This window comes from Ailuropoda melanoleuca, chromosome 11, assembly GCF_002007445.2.
Source record: "Ailuropoda melanoleuca isolate Jingjing chromosome 11, ASM200744v2, whole genome shotgun sequence".
Classification (NCBI taxonomy): Eukaryota; Metazoa; Chordata; class Mammalia; order Carnivora; family Ursidae; genus Ailuropoda; species Ailuropoda melanoleuca.
In genome coordinates, this window is record NC_048228.1 from 17,383,468 (window position 1) to 17,405,852 (window position 22,385).

Consider the following 22,385-nt stretch of genomic DNA (forward strand, 5'->3'; position numbering starts at 1 on the left):
GAGTTGCAGTTTTCACTTACCTTACTTTGTTTCAAAAGTATCATGACAGCCACCTAAAACAAAATAAAGGAGAAGGGATTTCAGCATTTGCCATTATTATTATAAGAATGCAGAAGAAAAGCTAATGAGAAGCTGGGGTAAAAAACTGCCTTCCTGGTCCTGAATGGCATTGGTTTCTTGTGTGTGGTAATAGTACATAAAGCATTTCTATTTCTCTCACTGTGGTGAAAAGAACACTACATAAAAACATGCAGTGTTTCTCAGCATTAATATCCAAATATTCAGTCATTGTTAACATGGAAATGGGTTACCCAAGAAACTATAGAGAATAATATGTTCTTATAATGGTGTAAAGATTGTGTTTTATATTGAATTATTAATGAGAATAATTATAGAAGCTGATGAGGATTATAAAGAGATTTATGAGATTAAATTATTCTTTTTTTCTTATTTAATCTAAAGATGGTATTATGTTTTCAAAGTGTATTAAGACATTGTAGTTATTAAATTATACATGTTTTAAAAACCAAAACCTTACCTAATGAGTTAGAACTAGTCAAGCCTATAATAATTATGCTGTTAACCACAACTAAGTTATCAAGAATATAGTTTGATTTCCATGAACATATATGTGCATATTTCAATCCTGAACTTTAGGAAAAGTCAAAACATTCTTCCAAATGATGGACCTTTAAATACTGAAGAACATAACTACATCCTCCCTATACTTGCCTGTTTCATTCTAAGCATTCATATATCCTTGCATAATTATTTATGTGTCGTATACTTTAGATACCAAATCTTTTATTTTTCTTCACCTAAGTTCCCTAGTTAATCAGGGGAACACTTAAAATGGGTTATCTAGGATTGACAATGGTAATTCAAATGTGCTAGCCCCATCCAGAATACACTGAAATTAATACTGTTCTTCGCTCCTATACTGTAATATCAGACACTGTTCACTGACTGTTTAACCTTCACACACCACTTCAAATTGCTAAGAACCCTGACTTTACTAATAGCACCCTTCACATATAACTGACTGCTAGGGATAAATCCTAAGTTAATTATAGTGGTCCCATGCAGTGGTGTGCTGAAAAAATGCTTAATAATCATCTCTGTAGACTAAAGGAGAGAGAGGAAAGAGTGGGGAAGAGAATTCCGATTTGTAGGATTGATTATTTTGATGTAAATATCCCCACCATGGAGTATTTTAAGCTGCTAACATGATGTCACTGAATATGGAGTTAGAAATTGATGCCTACAATCAGTCTCATGAACTGTCTCATGCCATGAACCAGTTGATCTCATCTCTCAGGCTGGAGCTGGTTCTATGTGGGAACCTGGTTTTGATTTACATGTGTTTCAGCGTTAGTTAATAAAAGGTGTAGTAAGGTGCTCCTTAACCACGCTGCAATCCCACTCACCTTCCCAGAAGTATCTAAAGTAAACTGCTCCATGTTTACCCATCCTGATCATTATGAAGATATAAGATACAGATAGATTTACATTTAAAACATGCATACTCACAATTATGTGGGCTTCCATAACTTAATCTATTCATATTGTCTTATAAACATGATTTTTAAAATTAACAATATATCTTGAATACTGAAGATTCTACCATAATTGGCAATCTGATGTTTAAAAACATTTTATCTTTAAAAATTTACTTGACCTCAAACATCTTATTTTTATTGTACATAAATTTTAATTTATCTTTATCTTTTTATAAAAAATAACTGCATATCTGCTTCCTATTTGCTATTGAGGGTCTTGCTTTTTCAGTTAAGTAGTAAACAGATTTGGTACACAGAGTTTGTAAGCCCCCCATATATACAGCAAATATTTTTGCCCAGTTTATCTTTTTTTTAAAAAGCCACAATAGTTTAATTTAAAAAAAGAGCTACAATAGTTAAATGCTGCATTTTTTTCTTCTTAGGTGTCTAGCTGTTATGGACTTGCTTCTAACATGAAAGAAGTTCTACACACTAGAATAATAAAAATAGTCACATGTATCCTCTAGCAATTTTATAAATATTTGTATTTCTAGGGTTTGGATAGTTACATGAAATGAACATTCTCACTCCATGGTCTCTACTCAGGGAGGGGACAGGGAAGTGCTGAGAGGTGGAGTGAGGCACAAACTTGAGGTAGCAACGGGGACATTTCCTGAGTTTGTACTTGCTTTATTCCATCCTGAGTTGTCCTTTGCATCTAATGGTACCTCATATTACTGTATCAAGTTGGTTGTGACAAAAATGCTACTTTTAATTCAAGTGTGTATAGTATCTAAGGACATTCAGAAATGTACAGGGGAGGCTGGAGATAATAGAAATAAATTTCCCCTTCTTCAGAGTTTTTGCACAAGCTTAATCTTGAATTGCATTTTTAGATGGAGACTCCCCAGTAGTAATTTTTTCTCCATGGGAAGGTGATCTCAAAAATATTTTTTTTCTGTCTTTTTAAAGATGTTATCATTGCTGTTTCTCCCACTTAGTCAGCATGCACCATTTATTCTTAGTATTAGAGTTTGGGAAAGAGCCTAAAACCCACTCTGCTAACCTCAGGCTGACTTTGTGCTTTTACTCCAAATTAAACCACTACATCTACTTATTGCACAAAGGCATAATCAGTGATGGCTGCTGCTTCTCCAATAACAATGTCATGGTTATACTGTTCCAAATAAAATTTCTACCTTCCTTTGCCTTCAGCTGTCCCCATTGTTTGAGTTTATTGATTCTTCTTCAGTTGTATACAAAGTGCTGTTTTGGCATAAGGCCCAGTGATCAAATTGCCATATTAACTCCTCAAATTCCCTCTCTCAGTTTTTATTCTTAAAACATTCACCTAAAAACAAGAAAGAGGGAAAGAACCTTCTATGAATATCTAGGTACTTTTCTACACCTACTTTTGGCTTGAAGTAAAAATGTCCATCGTGAAGAACTGCTGTACAAAAACAATCAAATATATACTTAAAAAAAAAGGCTCTAGTTCTTTTACCTTCTTTTAGCACAGTGTACCTTTTTAATGCCCTTCTAGTTTCATGAAGGCTTGGGTCCTTCTTCTTACAGAATAAATGAATGTGATGTAAAAAAAAAAAATTACAGGGGCACCTGGCTCAGCTGGTTAGGCATCCAACTCTTGACCTCAGCTCAGGTCTTGATCTCAGGGTTGTGAGTTCAAGCCCTGCACTGGGCTCTACACTGGGTGTGGAGCCTACTTAAAAAAAATACACAAGGGTGCTTATAATTTATTTAAGTGTATGCTTTATTGTTTCAAATATATTCATAAAATGGCTAAGGCAGACAGGTTCTCTTGAATCAACTCCCATCTGTGCTTAAAATAATCTCTAACTCTGACAGAAATGCTCTTTTGCCCATCATGTATGTGCTTCTATTTTCATTTTGAATAAAATCCCTTCTAATAGGGCTTTTCTGCCTGATTCACAGAACAGTGTTTTCTATTTGTACTTAGTACCGATGACATACAGAATCAACATCGTTGGCATAGTCAACACAACATAATACTTTTTGAGCACCCACTCTTTGTCAGACACACCTCTAGGCACTGGATCATATATGTAGGATGAACATAGGTCACGAGCTCTCCCTCACATTACTTGGTGCTATATGCTCTTGTTAAAGCTTATACAACCTTAAGATTTAGCTTTTTTCTGTAGGAATATCTATCTTCCCTAAAGAGATCCTATTACTTCCCATTCTTTTTAGATGTTAAAAAGGCACCAGAGAGATGGGGGTCCCCAGGGTTGAAACAATATCTATGCTTCTTAATTTTTTAACAGCTACCACAGTGCTTAATATATAGATGAACATTCAATAAATGTTAGTAACACAGATTTGCTTGTATGCTATAAATGCTCCCTACCTCAGCCACATAAAAGAACAATTTGTGCAGGTCTTTGTAAGAATGTCCTTGGAGATCTTTTAAATAAAGCTTCAATGGTTTGCGGCAGGAAAATGTGATCAAGCCAGTAAACAGGTTCGTGAAGATGTGATATGAGGGTGTTGTAAAATGAAGTATCAAAACAGGAGTGAAGCCTGTAGCCAAAGAGATCAAACCAAAGAACTGAGAACACAGCAAGCCAAAATAAATGGGCTAATCAGTATTTTGAAGCTACAAGAACTGGAAGAAAACTACTGGTTTAGACTTAGCAACAGGATTAGGTCCTAAAAGAGAATTAAATTCATGGGAATCATAAATGTCAGCCTGTGCTTGGTGTTACCTATAATGCTGACACGTCTGCCTCTCATTCTTCCACCTAGGCTCCTATTTATTCATCAGAAATCAAATGGAATAGAGAAAACTAACTTGAGGATACTTAATTACAATGTGGTATTTACACTTGGAATTTCTTCCAGAGTTCAAGGAACTCCATGGGAAATCAGTGTTTGATTCTCCAGTTCACAGCTGCATCTTACTACACAGAACTAGCCGTAGAAACAAACTGGAGATGACACTGCAGGAAGAGTGAGAAATAACTAAGGGAAAGCTGAAAGAGGTAGAGAAGTAAAGTTTTGCTCTTCCTCATCTGTGCCAACAAAAAGGAGCTGGGCTCTACTTATTGCATCTTTTATGTAATCTTTTTTCTGCCCTTGTGTAGAACACATGTGTTAGTTTACTTATAAATGTATTATTCCTTTAATATGAGAACGAGGTATACCAAAAAGACTTAGAACAATGGTTCAAATGAGGACCTTGTTGAAATTTTCTTTCTGCCTCCAGATCTAAAAAGCAATTAATGTTCTTAAAGCTTCTAGTAGGCTCTGCTGACAGTCATGGTATCGATTTCAAAAGGAGGAAAATTAAACCTGTTAGTAAGTTTGCATGTACTAAACTATCCAGAAGTAGAGATTATCTATGGAAAATCTTATATTAATATTATTTTCAAACTATGAAAATAAAAACATGCCAAATTCACTGCAGAGAAAGGTTTAATATATTAGTAACAAATGGGAACAAGGATCTAGTAGGAACATTCCTAAAAAAAAAAAAAGAGATAAAGCAGTTCAATGAAAGCACGTAAAAGATAAGAAGGTGTTACCTCAAAAATACATTAAATATTAAAATTAAGACAACACTGAATAGCCAAAGTAATCTTGAAAAAGAAAGCAAAGCTGGAGGCATCACAATTCTGGATTTCAAGTTACAAAGCTGTAGTCATCAAGACAGCACAAAAACACTGGCACAAGAACAGACACATAAATCAATAGAACAGAATACAAAACCCAGAAATGGACCCACAACTACATGGTCAACTAATCTTTGTTAAGCAGGAAAGAATATCCAATGGAAAAAGTCTCTTCAACAAATGGTATTGGTAAAACTGGACAGCAACATGCAAAAGAATGAAATTGGACCACTTTCTAACACCATACACAAACTTCAAAATGGATGAAAGACCTAATGTGAGACAGGAAGCCATCAAAATCTTAAGAGGAGAACATAGGCAGTAACCTCATTGATATCAGCCACAGCAACTTCTTACTAGATATGTCTGCTCAGGCAAGGGAAACAAAAGCAAAAATGAACTATTGGGACTTCTTCAAGATAAGAAGCGTCCAAACAGCCAAGGAAACAATCAACAAAACTAAAAGGCAACATTCACAATGGGAGAAGATACTTGCAAATGACATATCTGATATAGGATTAGTATTCAAAATATATAAAAAACTTATTAAACTCAAAACCCAAAAACCAATAACCCAGTCAAGAAATGGACAGAAGACACGAACACACATTTCTCCAAAGAAGACATACAGATGGCTAACAGACCTATGAAAAGATATTCAATATCACTCATTATCAGGGAAATACAAATCAAACTACAATGAGATACCACCTCAAACTTATCCAGAATGGCTACAATTAACAACACAGGAAACAACAGGTGTTGGTGAGGAGGCAGAGAAAGGAGAACCCTTTTACACTATTCTGGAAAACAGTATGGAGGTTCCTCAAAAAGTTAAAAACAGAACTACCCTAGGACCCAGCAATTGCACTACTAGGTATTTACCCAACGAATACAAAAATACTGACTCAAAGAGGCACATGAACCCCAAAGTCTATAGCAGCAGCCGCAGCACTATAGCAGCAGTCTACAGCAGCCAAACTATGGAAAGAGCCCAAACGTCCGCTGACTGATGAATAGATAAAGAAGAGGTATATATATATATATTTTTTTTTCCAATGGAATATTAGCCATAAAAAGAATGAAATCTTGCCATTTGCAATGACAGTGATGGAGCTAGACTGTACTATGCTAAGTGAAATAGGTCAGAAAAAGACAAATACATACGATTTCACTTATATGTGGAATTTAAGAAATGAAACATGAACATAGGGAAAGGCAAAAAAAAAAAGAGAGGAAGGCAGACCATCAGACTCCTAACTATAGACAACAAACTCAGGGTTGATGGAGGGGACGTGGGCAAGGGATGGGCTAAATGGGTGATAAGGTCTTAAGGAGGACACCTGTGATGAGCACTGGGTGTTACATGTAAGTGATGAATCACTAAGTTCTACTCCTGAAACCAATATTACACTATATGTTAACTAAATAGAATTTAAATAAAAAATTAAAAAAAGACCACACTGATATTCTACTTGTAGTTTCCAAATTGAAATAGATCACAAAGTTATAATAACATGCTACTTAGTATGGATATAGAGGAGAAAACAACAAATAACTATCCAAAGATTATAATACCATGTATTGTTTACCATAATAGAGATATAAACAAGTTTAAAGTAATACATAAAAACCAAGTAAGGTATGTAGTTGGATTTTGTACCAGTAATATTAGTTTTATAACTCCTAAAATAAACTTTGATAATTTCCATGTTAAATTTGATCCTAAATTCTGAATCTGGGAATAGAACTAGATAATCTGTGTATGCTCATTGGGCAAATCTGGGCAATTTCTTGATAAGCATCAAAAGTTCTGAAAATTATGCTTCATCTTTTACTCAGAAATTCTACTTCTAGGAATGTATTACATAATTATTATTGTCTTCATAACACCTAATAATTGTTGAGCTGTGTCATATTCCAGTTACTATGCTTAAGAGTTATTAACTCAGCCAATCCTTACAACTCATTGAGAAAACAAACATTTTATCTACATTTTCAGTTAAGGAAACTAGGGTACAGAGATATTAAATAACACAGCCCAAACCATTTAGCTTGAAAGAGTCTGTCCCTCTATTTCCACAACCTGTATTTTATCCCCTATATCATGTAATTATGTCCAATAATAAGCTGTTTCATTATTTTTAAAATCCTCATCCTCATTGGGGAATAGAATAATGCCATTAAAAACAGAGTTACATAAGACTATTTCATGGCATACCAAAATAAAGACAGATTGTAAAATGAAGGATCAAATTTAAAATATCATAGAATTATGACTCCATTACTGAGGGGTGGGCAGAATAAATAGACAATGAATAATAATGTTCATGTCTGTGAGTAATGGGTAATTTTAATTTTTGTTCTTTTTGCTCATATTTTCTTTTTTTTAATGATGTTATTTATTTATTTGAGAGAGAGTGCAAGCAAGAGAGAGAGCACGAGCAGCAGGAAGGGCAGAGGGAGTAGGAGAAGCAGACTCCCCTCTGAGCAGGGAGCCCTATGTGGGGCTCAATCTCAGGACCCTAAGATCATGACCCAAGCCAAAGGTAGACACTTAACCAACTGAGCCACCCCTGCTCATATTTTCTTAACATATTCTACAATGAACCTCTTTGTTATCGTAATATAAAAATATGTTTGCTTGTTTGTTTTTATGCTGGTCCCTTCAGAAGGCCTTGAGGAACTGAACAAATCAGTTGTATCTGCAAGTTTTATTTATTTTGGCTGAAGCTTTTTCAGTGGGTGGGACGTAGAAACTTGATCGCTGCCATAGACAGGTAGCTAAGGAATAACATTATTTTTAAGTAAGATGTTCACTTGACCAAAATTATTATCTTAACTTTTACCTCATTTTGTTTGGTTTTGTGTCTGTTTTGTTTCTAAAGTGTGATTTTCACATTTAGAAAAGTGACTTACATTGAAGCTGCCATAAATTATCCAATAATACCCTAGAATATGAATATTTGCATAGGATTTCAATAAGCCAAGATTCAAGAATTTGACTAAAGCTATGTAAAAACCTGAAACACACTGAATATTTCTTTCATCTGTATTTCAAACATTCAACATATAAATTCCTGCTTTGATATTCTCAGATTTTAATTTATTTTCCTGCCCAGTAGGTCAGTTTTGAGTTTGTTTTTAATACCAAATGGTGAACAAACTTTTTTTCACTTAAATATCAAAGACCTTAAATAAACATATTTGTTTCACCTACTATAACTGTTTAAACCCCAGGAAAGGAGTGCTGATACTAAAGAATTCTAATTATGACTGTAAACTCCCTGTGATGTATTAATTGAAAAGCAAGAGTGGTACCTACAGAGCTTCTTAAAAAAACTAAGAAAATGTTCAGTATAACTGGGAATGGAGTAGATTTTTATAGCACATGCTATGGTTCCTTCTAACATTTCCTCTCACCCAGTTGTTGCCAGGGAGACAGGTAAAATACGAGCCTCCAAATACACAGTTTTTTATGAAGAACTCATCCTGAGTCAGAAGTGAAGTCCAACAAAAGTACTGTCAAATGGCTTCACCATTTTAAGTATCATTGAAATAGCAGTTTTCTACTAAAACAGGCAGTTTTTTCCACTCTACTGCTGGGCTGTCTATAATCCTATTTATTAGTACACTGTTTCAAGTGAATTAGACTCATAATTAATTATTTATGGTATTTCTTGTCTTCTGTAGGCTGCCATATATAAGAAATGTGAATTCTAGTGCAGATGTTAAAATGCAGACTATTATGTGCCACAACCAGAAATTCTGATTCAGTAGGTCTGAAACAGATGTTCAAAGAAAATACTTCAAAGAGAAGTAGTTCAGAGAGCACAGGTTTGAGACCCCAAAGACCTAAATTGACTTAATAGCAAATGTGATTTTGATCTAGTTACTTATCTTTTTAATCTCAGATTTCTCATTTTTAAATGGACATAATGATAGTACCTATTTCACCTGGTAGTTACGAAGATTAGCTAAAGAACTATATGATCATCACCTAAAGAGTGATAATCTTCCATATAACAGCATAATTACTCAAAAATGTATTATCCTTAACATTATTATTATTGTTATTCACGAGTAAAGCACTTCTCTACAGTAAAATCTTTTTCATTCACTTTTTAAAGTTTTGACTCTATTTTGATTTGCATTATTCTAAATTCAAGGTTAAATTCTGATTCGGTAATGATGAATAAAGATCAGATTTTATGTTATTTTACTACATGTAATTCTCATTTAACTTGGAAATGTTAGTTTTTAACCCTGTAATAAATTTTAGTTTTGTCTTGATGTGCAATAAAAAGTTTTATACAAGGACAGCTCTGCTATGAATTTTCTCCTATCTAGAAAATGTGCATTTTAATTTAGTAAAATAAATAAATAAAACTAGGAAAACCTGATTATCTGAAAGACAATCCTGAGGAAACAAAGTATTAGGCAAATACTAATATGAGACTTATCAGAAAGATAATAAAAACATGCATTTAAAAATAGCAAGCATATAAAAGCAGCACTGCATTGAATAAAGTGGATATTATAAACTTTATTATAAATCAAAGACTAGCTTTATAACTTTGCCTAGTAAAGATATGTCTTAAATGCTAGATGTATGAAGTCTATAAAATGAAGGCAGAATTGCAGCAGATCAGAATGGCAAAGAGAAAAATCATCATCCTGAACCATAACTAGTCATGATTTCTCATTATACAAATGTGCCTTGAATTTCCCCATTACCAGAAGGTTATTACACCCAATAACTATTGACCCCTGGGTCACAAATTAAAATCAACCAGATCTACAACTCCATTTAAATTATAATGTACCTCTCATTTCCTGGAAGAATCTCATCATGGAGATCATAATTGCAAATTGGCCACCAAACACATTAGAAGTACTTAGATTTATTTTAAATTAAAAAGTAGCATCTAGTATATTCCATCAACATAATAGAAGGTTGTTTATAACACATTTAAAATAATTAAGTTTGGGTACCTACTTACCTACTCTTAAAAGGATATAAGATACATATTTAAATTAATAACACAAATGTCTTTTCAGATGAATGTGCTAGAAAACAAGTATTGTAACAAATGCAATTCACCTTTATTCTCTTGACATAGATTCTTAATTAAAATATAGTAATTATAATCTACTTTCTATAAAATCTGTCTTTGGCCAAAAGGAAATAAAAAGACCAAGACAAATTTTATTAAATAATCATAAAAATGAGGCCTTATAATGACTCTACTTACTAATGAAATTCTATGTGAGTTACTTTTTTTAGTAATGACATATCATTTTAAATCTAAAATAGTTAACTTCTCATAACTAAGCAAATAAAGCAATGAGGCTCACAGTATATTCTGGAAACGCAATTTCCATATGGGAAATTAAAGAGCCCCAAAAGTAGAAAGAGCCACCTGCTTTACAAGAGTTCCACCAAAAAAAAAAAAAAAAAAAAAAAGACACCAAACATCCAAATAGGGTAATTATCTGTTGCTCTCTGAAATATCTTCAAAATAGAGACCTTTTATCTATTATACTTTTAGCCTAGGCCTCACAACCCATATGTCAGGTAATATTTTCTAGCATACATCCATCTTGTGGGAATGTAAATTTACTGGGTTTTAACATAATCTTAGGGGGAATATAAATTAATGATTTTGCCAACCTCCATCTAACCCAGGCTATTTTTTAAAAAGTATTATTTGAGAGAGGGAGAGAGATATAGCACAAGCAGGGAGAGCTGCAAAAGCAGGCTCCCCACTGAGCAGGGAGACCCCACACAGGGGTCAATCCTAGGACCTGGGATCATGATCTGAGCTAAAGGCAGATGCTTAACCAACTGAGCCATCAGGCACCCCTAGCCCAGGGTATTTACATGGCTTACATCTCTCCTTACTGTGAACACTGTGGCATCACGACAGCTCCTAATTTATCCAAATTTCTAGTGAGTTTAACATCAATTACTGGTATCAGGATTATAATGCACAGCTTATTAAGTAAGGTTTAGTGGTTGGTTGTTTTTTTTAATCTAAAACTCAAAGATAAATATCAAAAAACTTAAATGTATTTGAAAAAATTTATTTTAGATTTAATATGTAATATACTACTAATTGCAATAAAACCAACTTTTAATTTCAGTATATATCATTTTGCTTACATGAAATAAAGAACTTAATTTAAAGATTAAGGGGAAAAAACATTGAATGCTAAGATTACTATGTAACATTACATATTACACGTTTTTACAAGTTTTAAATTCCTCACGTTAAACAATTTTTTTTGGAAAATATATTCTTTCTGTTATGATTACTTTTATAAAATAGCCCTGTTCATTAAAGATAAACTAGTATTATTGTAGCTCAGTGTTAGTCACTCATTTGTGAGGCACACAATTAATAGGTGCTCAGTTTGATTCACTACTGTAATTCTCTCTTTACAAATACTGGATCTCTTTTACAGGCATTTAAACATATTGTATTTTTTCTGCTAAATTAAATATACATATATAAAAAATATATGTGGGGAAAAACACCATCTTTTTAAAGCTTTACTCAACCTTCTGCCCCCTGCAAATATGATTCTATGCATTTAGTCCTTTACATTTTAACTTCTTGAAATGTTGTATATTGGGATAGAATTAACTTAAACCAACAAAGAAAATACATTGGCTTTTAAAAAACTGACTTTGGGAAAAAGTGGAACCAAAATCTTAAGTGCCACCAGGACTATCTTACTGCCTCTTTTCTGCTTTTCTCTGTCTGATGACTTCTCTTCTACAGCTGTCGTCCTTTCCCCATACAAGATCTGCTTCTAAGATCATCTACTCACACATCTTACAAGAACAGAAAAGGGTATCTTTTCCCCAGCTCTAGTTTTAACTCTGATTACCATCATTTGAGTCACATGCCTACTCCTTTTACCGATAACTGTGACCAAGGGAAAGGAGTATTTATGATTGGTCTAGTTTAGGTCAAGTGCACACTCTTGTGCTAGAAGAATAAGGGAATGGAGACTGGGAAGACTAAAATGATAGTATTCACTGTGCCATCCTTCAAGCGTTCTCTTTCCTACACATTTTCCATGACAACTTGTCTACTTTAAATATCATCACTAAAACAAATCTGTATTACTAGCTCAGATTTCACTATTAAGCTTCAAATCAATATTTAAATGACTCATGTGCATCTTGAAAGAAAATTCCCATGCATCTCCCTATCAGCACGTCCAAAATCCCACCTAAACTTGATTCACCATCACCCTTTTCTAGCTCTCTAGATGACTCCATGAGACACCTAGCTTATTAAACTTGAAACATAGTAAACATCTTTGAAAATTGTATTTGCTTTGGGGCGCCTGGGTGGCACAGTGGTTAAGCGTCTGCCTTCGGCTCAGGGTGTGATCCCGGCGTTATGGGATCGAGCCCCCACATCAGGCTCCTCTGCTATGAGCCTGCTTCTTCCTCTCCCACTCCCCCTGCTTGTGTTCCCTCTCTCGCTGGCTGTCTCTATCTCTGTCAAATAAATAAATAAAATCTTTAAAAAAAAAAAAAGAAAATTGTATTTGCTTTATCTCTGTATTGTTAAGTCCTACTCAATCAAAATTCTTTAATATTTCTCATCACTCACTTATTACATCCCCACTATATATTTCTAGTTCAGACCANGTATTTGCTTTATCTCTGTATTGTTAAGTCCTAGTCAATCAAAATTCTTTAATATTTCTCATCACTCACTTATTACATCCCCACTATATATTTCTAGTTCAGACCAGCACTCCGTCTAGGCTAGACTACTAGAATGGAGTATTTACTGGTCTCACCATCTTTAGGCATAATCACCTCTAATGTTTTCTACAAATTGGTATTTTGTCAAGGAATAATTATAAAATATCCATAGCAAATATGAGCTTCACAAAACAAAATACTTACAATAAATGTCATATTTACTTTAAGTTACTTAATAAAGTTTAATCCATTCTACATACTATCCCACCAGAGAAGCACAAAATGAATGAAATCATTGGAGAATAGATATCCCAAATTAAAGCAAAAATCTAAGACTGGACAGACATAGGTTCATATTTATACCTGTTAATAGGGATACATTCGAAACCAACATGATTTTTTTTTTAAATTCACATCTTTCTGAAACATCTCTCTCTCAATCCTACCATCTACCATGCATATATTATTTGAACATTTCAAGGACTAAGCATTCTTCCAAGTTTAGAGGGATGCATTCAGCATCTCTACTTGGATAGCTGCTTCTGCCTCCCCACTGCCCAAATCTCAGCCCCGTTTCCCCCACACTTGTATATGAGCCTAAACTAGAAATCTCAAAGATCTCTTAAAGATCTTAAGTCTGTTCTGTTTGGAATAAAGAATGTTTAAATACTGATTAAGTGCCAATATTCAAAACACAGGTGGCTTCATATAAAAATCTGGACTTACAGTTTCTTTTGAAAAATTGAACATCTGACCAACAATGAGCCTATATTTCCTCATGTGAAGAAAGCTGAATAATGGCTTCCTAATTTATAAGATTTCTCTTCAGGTTAGAGAATGCCTAACACTTTTTACTCATTTTTTAATACTTATTCATCTTGGTTGACAAATGTACACANTGTTGACAAATGTACACATCATGATATTCAACCCTAAATGTTTCAGTGTTCATCACTAAGAAAGAAAAAAAAACAAACCAGTAACTTTTTCTACATAACCACAATACAATTATTACATCTAAAAATTAGGAATAATTAATCACACATATATACAAGCTATATCCAAAATCACCAATTATTCCTCTAAAATTGCTTATTCATTTCTTAAGCATGACCAAATCTACTCTTTTAGCTTACTTACACTATTCAAATTGGCATTTGAGTTTGTGTACATGATTTAAGATAAAAGGCAACCTTTGGAATGGGAAAAGATATGTGCAAATGACATATCTGATAAAGAATATCTAAAATCTATAAAGAACTTTCCAAACTCAACACCAAAAAACCCCCAAATAATCCAGTCAAGAAATGGACAGAAGACACAAACAGACATTTTTCTAAAGAAGACATACAGATGGCTAATAGACATGTGAAAAGATGCTCAACATCACTCATCATCAGGGAAATGCAAATCAAAACTACAATGAGATACCACCTCACAACTGTCAGAATGGCTAAAATTAACAACACAGGAAACAACAGGTGTTTTCAAGGATGCAGAGAAAAGGGAACTCAATTACACTGTTGGTAGGAATGCAAACTGGTACAGCCATTCTGGAAAACAGTATGGAGCTTCCTTAAACAGAATTACCCTAAGACCCAGCAATTGCACTACTAGGTATTTGCCTGAAGAATACAAAAATACTGACTCAAAGGGGCATGTGAACCCCAATGTTTATAGCAGCATTATCAACATAGCCAAATTATGCAGAGAGCCCAAATGTCCATTGGCTGATGAATGGGTAAAGAAGAGATGGTGTGTGTATATATATATATATATATATATATATATATACACACACAATGGAATATTACTCAGCCAATAAGAAGAATGAAATCTTGCCTTTTGCAATGATGTGGATGGAGCTAGAGTATATTATGCTAAGTGAAATAGGTCAGTCAGAGAAAGACAAATACCATACGATTTCACTCATATGGGGAATTTAAGAAATGAAACAAATGAACATGAGGGGAAAAGAGAGAGGCAAAACATAAAACAGATTTGTAATTATAGAGAATGGACTGAGGGTTGATGGAGGGGAGTTGTGTGAAGGGATGGGTTAAGTGGGTGATGGGTAGTAAGGAGGGCACTTGTGATGAGCACTGGGTGTTGTATATAAATGATGAATAACAAAATTCTACTATTGAAACCAATATTATACTGCATGTTAACTGGAATTTAAATAAAAACTTGAAATAAAAAAAGACATTAGGAAGCAAAACTAATTTTTATTTATTTATTTTTTAAAGATTGATTATTTATTCATTCAACAGAGATAGAGACAGCCAGCGAGGGAGGAAACACCAGCAGGGGGAGTGGGAGAGGAAGAAGCAGGCTCATAATGGAGAGCCTGATNATGGAGAGCCTGATGTGGGGCTCAATCCCATAACGCTAGGATCACACCCTGAGCTGAAGGCAGATGCCCAACCGCTGTGCCACCCAGGCGCTCCAGGAAACAAAACTAATTTTTAAAATGTCTTAACTCTTCTCTTTGAACAATAGAAACTCTTAAGACTTCAAAATCTGAAAATCTGACTAATTTAGCTTCCTGTTTACCTTTATTATGGGGATGGTAGACAGAAAGTATAGCTGGAAAGAGAAATTAAAACCAAATTTAAAAGAGCAGATTTTTCATGATTCTTTTACAACAACAAGCATAAATTTGTAACTATAAAATTTCTGACACATACAAATCTTTTTTGACTGTTAGTTTATGCTCATATTGGCCTAGAAAAGGAGAGATGGACTCTAGGCTTGGGGAAAGGAAAATCAGTCATAGAGATGCAGAAAAACTTACCCCAATTTCTGGAAGAGGAAGAATGCTTTAATTCATTCTGAGCCTTCTCATGGTTCTGGAAATAGAATAAAAATCTCTGAATGTGACTTAAAAGCCACATCATAATTTGTCTTCTGCTTATATACCAATGATTTTTCTGCCATTCCACCTAGGCTGAACGTATTATGTTCTCTCCAACTCTGACCATTGCCAGGAACACTTCCTCAAGCCTGAAGTCTTAGCTGAAATGTCACTAACATAATGGAAACCTCCCAACTACCCTTGTCTGGATCAGCAAGTCTCAAAGCTTCCCCAGAGCCCTCTACCTCACTGACACGTGGTCAGTTAATGCACATGGTCCGCCATGATGATCGATTATCAGTCTTATCAATAAGCCTGCTTGCTTTGCGAAAGCTACAGCCACCTCTAGCACATCATCATTTTGTGTTCAGCATCTTGTGTGGTCCTGAGCATGTAACACATATCCAATGAATGAATGAAAAAATACAAACTTATAGTTTTATTCTAAGACAATCTTTGTTGAAAATTTAAGATGGGTTCATCAGATACACTTTAAAATATGTTGCATGCACTTCAAATCTCCATCTTATTTCTTCTTGAATGCTGCTTCACTGCCATAAATAAAGGCTAGGTTATACTGTAGGAGACAGAAAGAGGGAGAGAATTTAAAAGAATGATGCATTCCTGGGTATTTACCCCAAAGATACAGATGTAGTGAAGAGAAGGGCCATATGCACCCCACTGTTCATAGCAGCATTGCCCACAAGAGCTAAATCGTGGAAGGAGCTGAGATACCCTTCAGCAGATGACTGGATTAAGAAGATGTGGTCCAGGGGCGCCTGGGTGGCACAGCGGTTAAGCGTCTGCCTTCGGCTCAGGGCGTGATCCCGGCGTTACGGGATCGAGCCCCACATCAGGCTCCTCTGCTATGAGCCTGCTTCTTCCTCTCCCACTCCCCCTGCTTGTGCTCCCTCTCTCGCTGGCTGTCTCTATCTCTGNTAGCTAAATCGTGGAAGGAGCTGAGATACCCTTCAGCAGATGACTGGATTAAGAAGATGTGGTCCGTATACACAATGGAATATTAATCAGCCATCAGAAAGAACGATTACACAACATTTGCAGCAACATGGGCGGGACTAGAGGAGATTATGCTAGGCGAAATAAGTCAAGCAGAGAAAGACAATTATCATATGGTTTCACTCATTATGGAACATAAAAAATAGCAGGAAGATCGGTAGGAGAAGGAAGGGAAGAATGAAGGGGGGTAAACAGAAGGGGGAATGAACCATGAGTGACTGTGGACTCTGGGAAACAAACTGAGGGCTTCAGAGGGGAGGTGGGTGGGGGATTGGGATAAGCCGGTGATGGGTATTAAGGAGGCACATATTGCATGGTGCACTGGGTGTTATACGCAAATAATGAATCATGGAACATTGCATCAAAAACTGGGGATGTACTGTATGGTGACTAATATAACAAAATAAAAATTATTTAAGAAAAGAATGATGTCTTTGCAGATCATTACTGTGTTTTAGTGTTGTTTCTGCATATTGTCAGCTGATTATGTACTTCCTGATTACATTTTTCCCTTATTCCACCAATAAGTCACAAAAATCAGATGTCATTCCTTCTATACATCTCATCAAAGGGGAGAAATTTTAGACAATATTATTACTAACATATTGATTTTGCACTATAAGAACTTAGAAACATATAAAGGGCAGAAATGTGGCTTCAAATAGTTAAATTCAGTGAAAGATTGTGTAAAACAATCCCCAGTACAGGAGCAAAATTTATGTCAAGCCAGTACATTAAAAAAAAATAATAATAAGCAAATACTATAAACATGTCAAGCTCTGATCAGGAACTTCTGAATTTGGTTATGACCCTGCCCAGCAATATGTGAACTTGTGCAAATATCTTACCTGTTTTGGTCTCATTTCCCAGTTGTAAAAAAGGGGTTTGGTAGATACTCTCTAAAGTCTATCCTATATTGAAATGTCTCTGTTTAATTTTCTCTGCTTTCAAACTCAATATACTAGAGAGAGCACATTTATTTGACTTAATGGTTAAGCAATTTTCCCCCTTTCTGAAATCCTCATATATGGTTAAAAAAATTATAATATACCATTTATTTCTCATCATCTAATTTGAAACCCAAATACCTATATGTATATATAAGTGTGTGTGTGTGTGTATATGTAACTGTATATATATGTGTATATATATGTGTGTGTGTGTGTGTATATATATATATATATATATATAGGCATTCCCTTTTTATATATGAAAACAATGAAGCATTAAAAACTTTAGGAAATTGCCCAAATATATGTTGACTATTAAGGGGTAAAGAAGCCAGAAACCCACATCTCTGATTCCTAAGCAAGTATTCTTTTCATTCCAACTCGTTACGTAATTGTGTCTATTTCCAAGGTTTCTAGTTTTTAATGTATAATTAACAGTTTTTACCCCAGAATGATCTGTAGAGTGTGTCAAATATGAATGATCAGCCTGGTTCCTATATTTGGCTGGCTTTGAACAATGAATGATGCCCTAACAACTGGCAAAGAATTACGAAATGAGTCTATTAGCTGGCATTAAAAAAAATAACTGAGAAGATTAGAACACATGTATACTGAAGTGGTTTTAAAACATGATTGCAAATTCTTTGTTACCCTTCCCAGTCATATGTGGAGTCTCATTATCTCCCCTTGAATACTGGCGGGACTTGATGACACATATTATAACAGAATATTGAAGAAGTGACACCATGACTTCTAAAGTTAAGTTGTAAAAGCTTCTACCTGGCTTTCTTTCCTGGAATCTTGTTCTTAAAAGCCACCTGGCATGCTGTGAAAGAGTCCAGGACACATGTAGAGGACATGTGGAGGTGTTCTGGCTGATAATCCCACAAGGTTCCAGCTGATAGAACAAACTGCCAACATGAAGATGAAGACACCTCCCAGAAAACTGTAGCTCTAGTTAGCAGTTTACTGAAACTGTATGAGAACCCAACTGAGAATTGCCTGGTTAAACCAAATCATCCTCAAATCATGAGATTTTGGAATATGTTATAAAACAAAAGATAACTGAAACATACACATTTTCTCTAAAATTAGATTTATTTTTCTCTCAATCACAAAGAATAAACATATATTAAGACTAATATTCACCTTCCCCTATAATTTTTGGTTGCATATATAGTTTATAGTAATGCAATAAGAACACCTATAGTCAATAATTTGGACACTGGAATCAGATATTCTTGGGATATAGTTCTGACTCAGGTATACCTCATTGTGTGATCCTGAAAAAAACTATATAATCAAAGACTCAATTTCTTAATCTTCAAAATTTATAAAATGCCAGAACTCATCTTGTTATTTTTTCTAAAATCATACTTAATATTAGTCATACAAAGTGTCTGACACAAATACTAAATCTGTTAACTTGCTAACTTGTTGACTAGAGAACTCAGAGTGTATTAACTTTGATTCCATCCCTACCACTTTAGCCCCATATACAGGCCTGCCCTCATTCTCCTATTGTCCAAAGGCCAGCTATAGATTGCTCTGCCAAAAAACCACTGAATTCGCTTTCAGGAGATTTTTAAATCTAAACAGAAGGTGTACAAATGGAAGAATTAACTATATGTATCAAACTTAACTTGGTTTTCACCACAGCCAATTTATTGGGAGGACAATTTGCATTTATTCCAAGACTAAAAAGCAACACATTTACTAATACAAAGATGATGATTATAATGATGACAAAGTTCACTAAAATGTTATTTTAGCACCATACAAATTTTTTTTCACACTTTCCAAATGCTAGATACAATGTATACAATAAAACATCCATTTGGAAGAATTAATTTTACAGCAACAAATCAAGTCTGGAACTAGTTTTACTCTCTAATACTCACTTGATTTGGGGGAAAAAAAGGTAAGAAAGACCTGAACAAATTTAAATATTTCCATTTATTTCTCAAACATCTTGAAGAAATGGGCAAAACCTCTTAATGAAGAACTTTATGACTTATGAAGCTCATGTCATGAACATACAAAACTCTCACGAGATTTTCTTTACTGAAGGAACATTCTAGCCTATGAGAATTGAATTTGACAGCTTTATTAAAAATGAGATGATTTAGGGATGAATTTTCCATAACTCATTCAAATCTATTACCTTGCACTCACAAGTTTAATTGCTTTTAATAATGAAATAATGGAGATATTTATAAAAATTCATATTGGTATTCTTCAATTTTTAAAGACATATTTTTAAATAGCTACTTATACGTGTTCAAGAGTTAGGAGGAAATTATTTTCTACCTTAAATATGGCATAGGTAAAGGTATAATTTCAATCTTTCCTAGAACAGATCTGCAAAAACAAATATTTCATGAAAGCGAGAGGTTAACTTTGCTGTCCACGGTATGAATAAAAAGTATTCAAGGAGTTTTATCCTCAGATAATTGAATTGCACACACGAATACTCCTCTTATCCCTTGGATTTTCTAACAGGCAAGGCAGGCCCAACAACTCCATGCTGTTCATCAAAAATAACTCAATCTACATTACTGACTAAAAATTATTTGGTAGCTTGGATATGCATGGCATCTTTCAAAGGCAGAGGAACTAAATAGATTCTAATAGATCGTAAATTACTCTTTTTTCTCTTGAGTGGGGAAGAGCTGAAGAAAAAGTCTTTTATCAATTATGATAGTTTAAATGTCTGGCTTATATACAGTGGTTATTTAATAGTACTAAATTTTGGAAAACATACATTTCTGGATATTTTCAGTGTTTCCATTGATTCCTTTGACTGCTACTTCTTATCCTACACTTAGGATCATTCCTTTTTTTCCCACTAGATTCAACTCACTCAAAGTTTCTTTTCCTTTATTTCATGTCTCTGATTGCCATGCTCCATTAATATTTAACAAAACTTATGTATAAATTATGATTATACATTACACTCCCATAGTATTTTTAATCATCTACCATCTGGATTATAAATTCCATGAGAGTGATATTTCAACTTTTTCTTTCTTTTTTAACTTTCTATAAGGATTTAAGCATTTTTTTTCTTTCCAGTGGGTAGATGAAGATCATTTGTGAAGTATATAGGAAGATCTGCAGCAAAGAGAGGACACTGGAGTATTTAAGTGACTCTAATCCACATATACAATTCTCCCAGCTCAGTGAGGAATCTGCCTCTCCCTCTGCCTCTGCTCCTCCCCCCACTCATGTGCACTCTCTCTCTCTCAAATAAATAAATACAATCTTTTAAAAAAATAAAAATAAAAATAAATCAATTAAGTGGATTTAGGAGATTATCACAGGTCAAAACTGAAATCTGGACAGGTCATGGTGTATGCAAATAGATTTAGGCCACTTTCTCAGGAAAAAATTAACCAGAAGGATGCTAGATTGAATGCAGAGAGTAGTGAAGTACAATCTGGTAAATTAGGTAAACACAGCCCACATTCCATAATAAAAGATAAACTTAGAACAGGTTCTAGAATATATGACCTCAGGATATTTCAACTCACAATGAGTTGAATGCTCTTCATACTACCAAAAGTAGCATTATAACACCTGGTATGGTTGATTTTGGATTCCTTCCTTGTTTTCCAGTAGAATTATATTTTCTTCATCAAATTACATGTTTTTTGTTTGCGATAACCTCCCAGCAGAACACCTCACACACATTTTAAACACTGAATAAACATGTCTATCTGCTGGCTTGTACTGCATTAGAAAAGAGAAAATATTTTCCAAAATCATTTCTTTACATTTAATGCAAATTTCTTGGGTAGAGCCCAGGGATATTTTAAGTAAATCTTTCATGAATTCACTTATTGAGGAAATATTTATTGAATTCTTAAATCATTCTGTTATTAGTGCTCTGAAGATACTGGAATGAACAAAAGCCCAAAGGCTCCTGTTCTTTGATGTTAACCAGATAATTGGAATATACAGAGAAGTAAAAAAAAAAAAAAAAAGTCACAGGAGGGAAGGTGGTAGAAGTGTAGGGGACCCTCCGTTTATCTGGTCCCTTGAATTCAGCTAGATATCTAGTAAATCATTCTGAACACCTGTGAGTTCAATGTGAGATCTAAGAAAAGAATTGCTGCAATTCTACAAGTAGAAAAGCAACCACTTTGTGCAAAGTAGGGGGCACAGAGAAGTGAATTTGAAGGGATATATCAGAAAATAAACCTTGGGGGGTGGGTGGGGGTGGAGGGACCCTCTGTGCACCAGCTACTGGAAAGTGATATAGCAACAGAGTGCAAAATTGGAACTTTTAGATGTCTGCTCCAATGAGGGACTTCCGTGCCTGAAACATATTCAGGTGGTGAAGCTGGCCAGATCCTAGGTGGGGCAGTGATAATCTCAGGATCCCTGGGGTCACAGAAAGAATGGGTGTGCCTGAGTGTGGCAGAGTTCCTAAGTAATGGAGTGAGGAATTAGGCTGTTGCCATAAACATGAAACCACGGCAGGATTAGGTGACCATTCTCCAAGCAGGGGCCCAGCAAGCAGGAGAACCTTGGGGCAACTCCCTCCTTCCCTTGGGATGATTGGTGTGTGTGCGCACCACAGGAGTCTGCAGAGTTTAGTGCAAACAAATGTGACTGCTTTTCCCTGAGAGTACACTGAAGAGTGGGGGATGGGATTGTCCAGTGCTGGTGCTG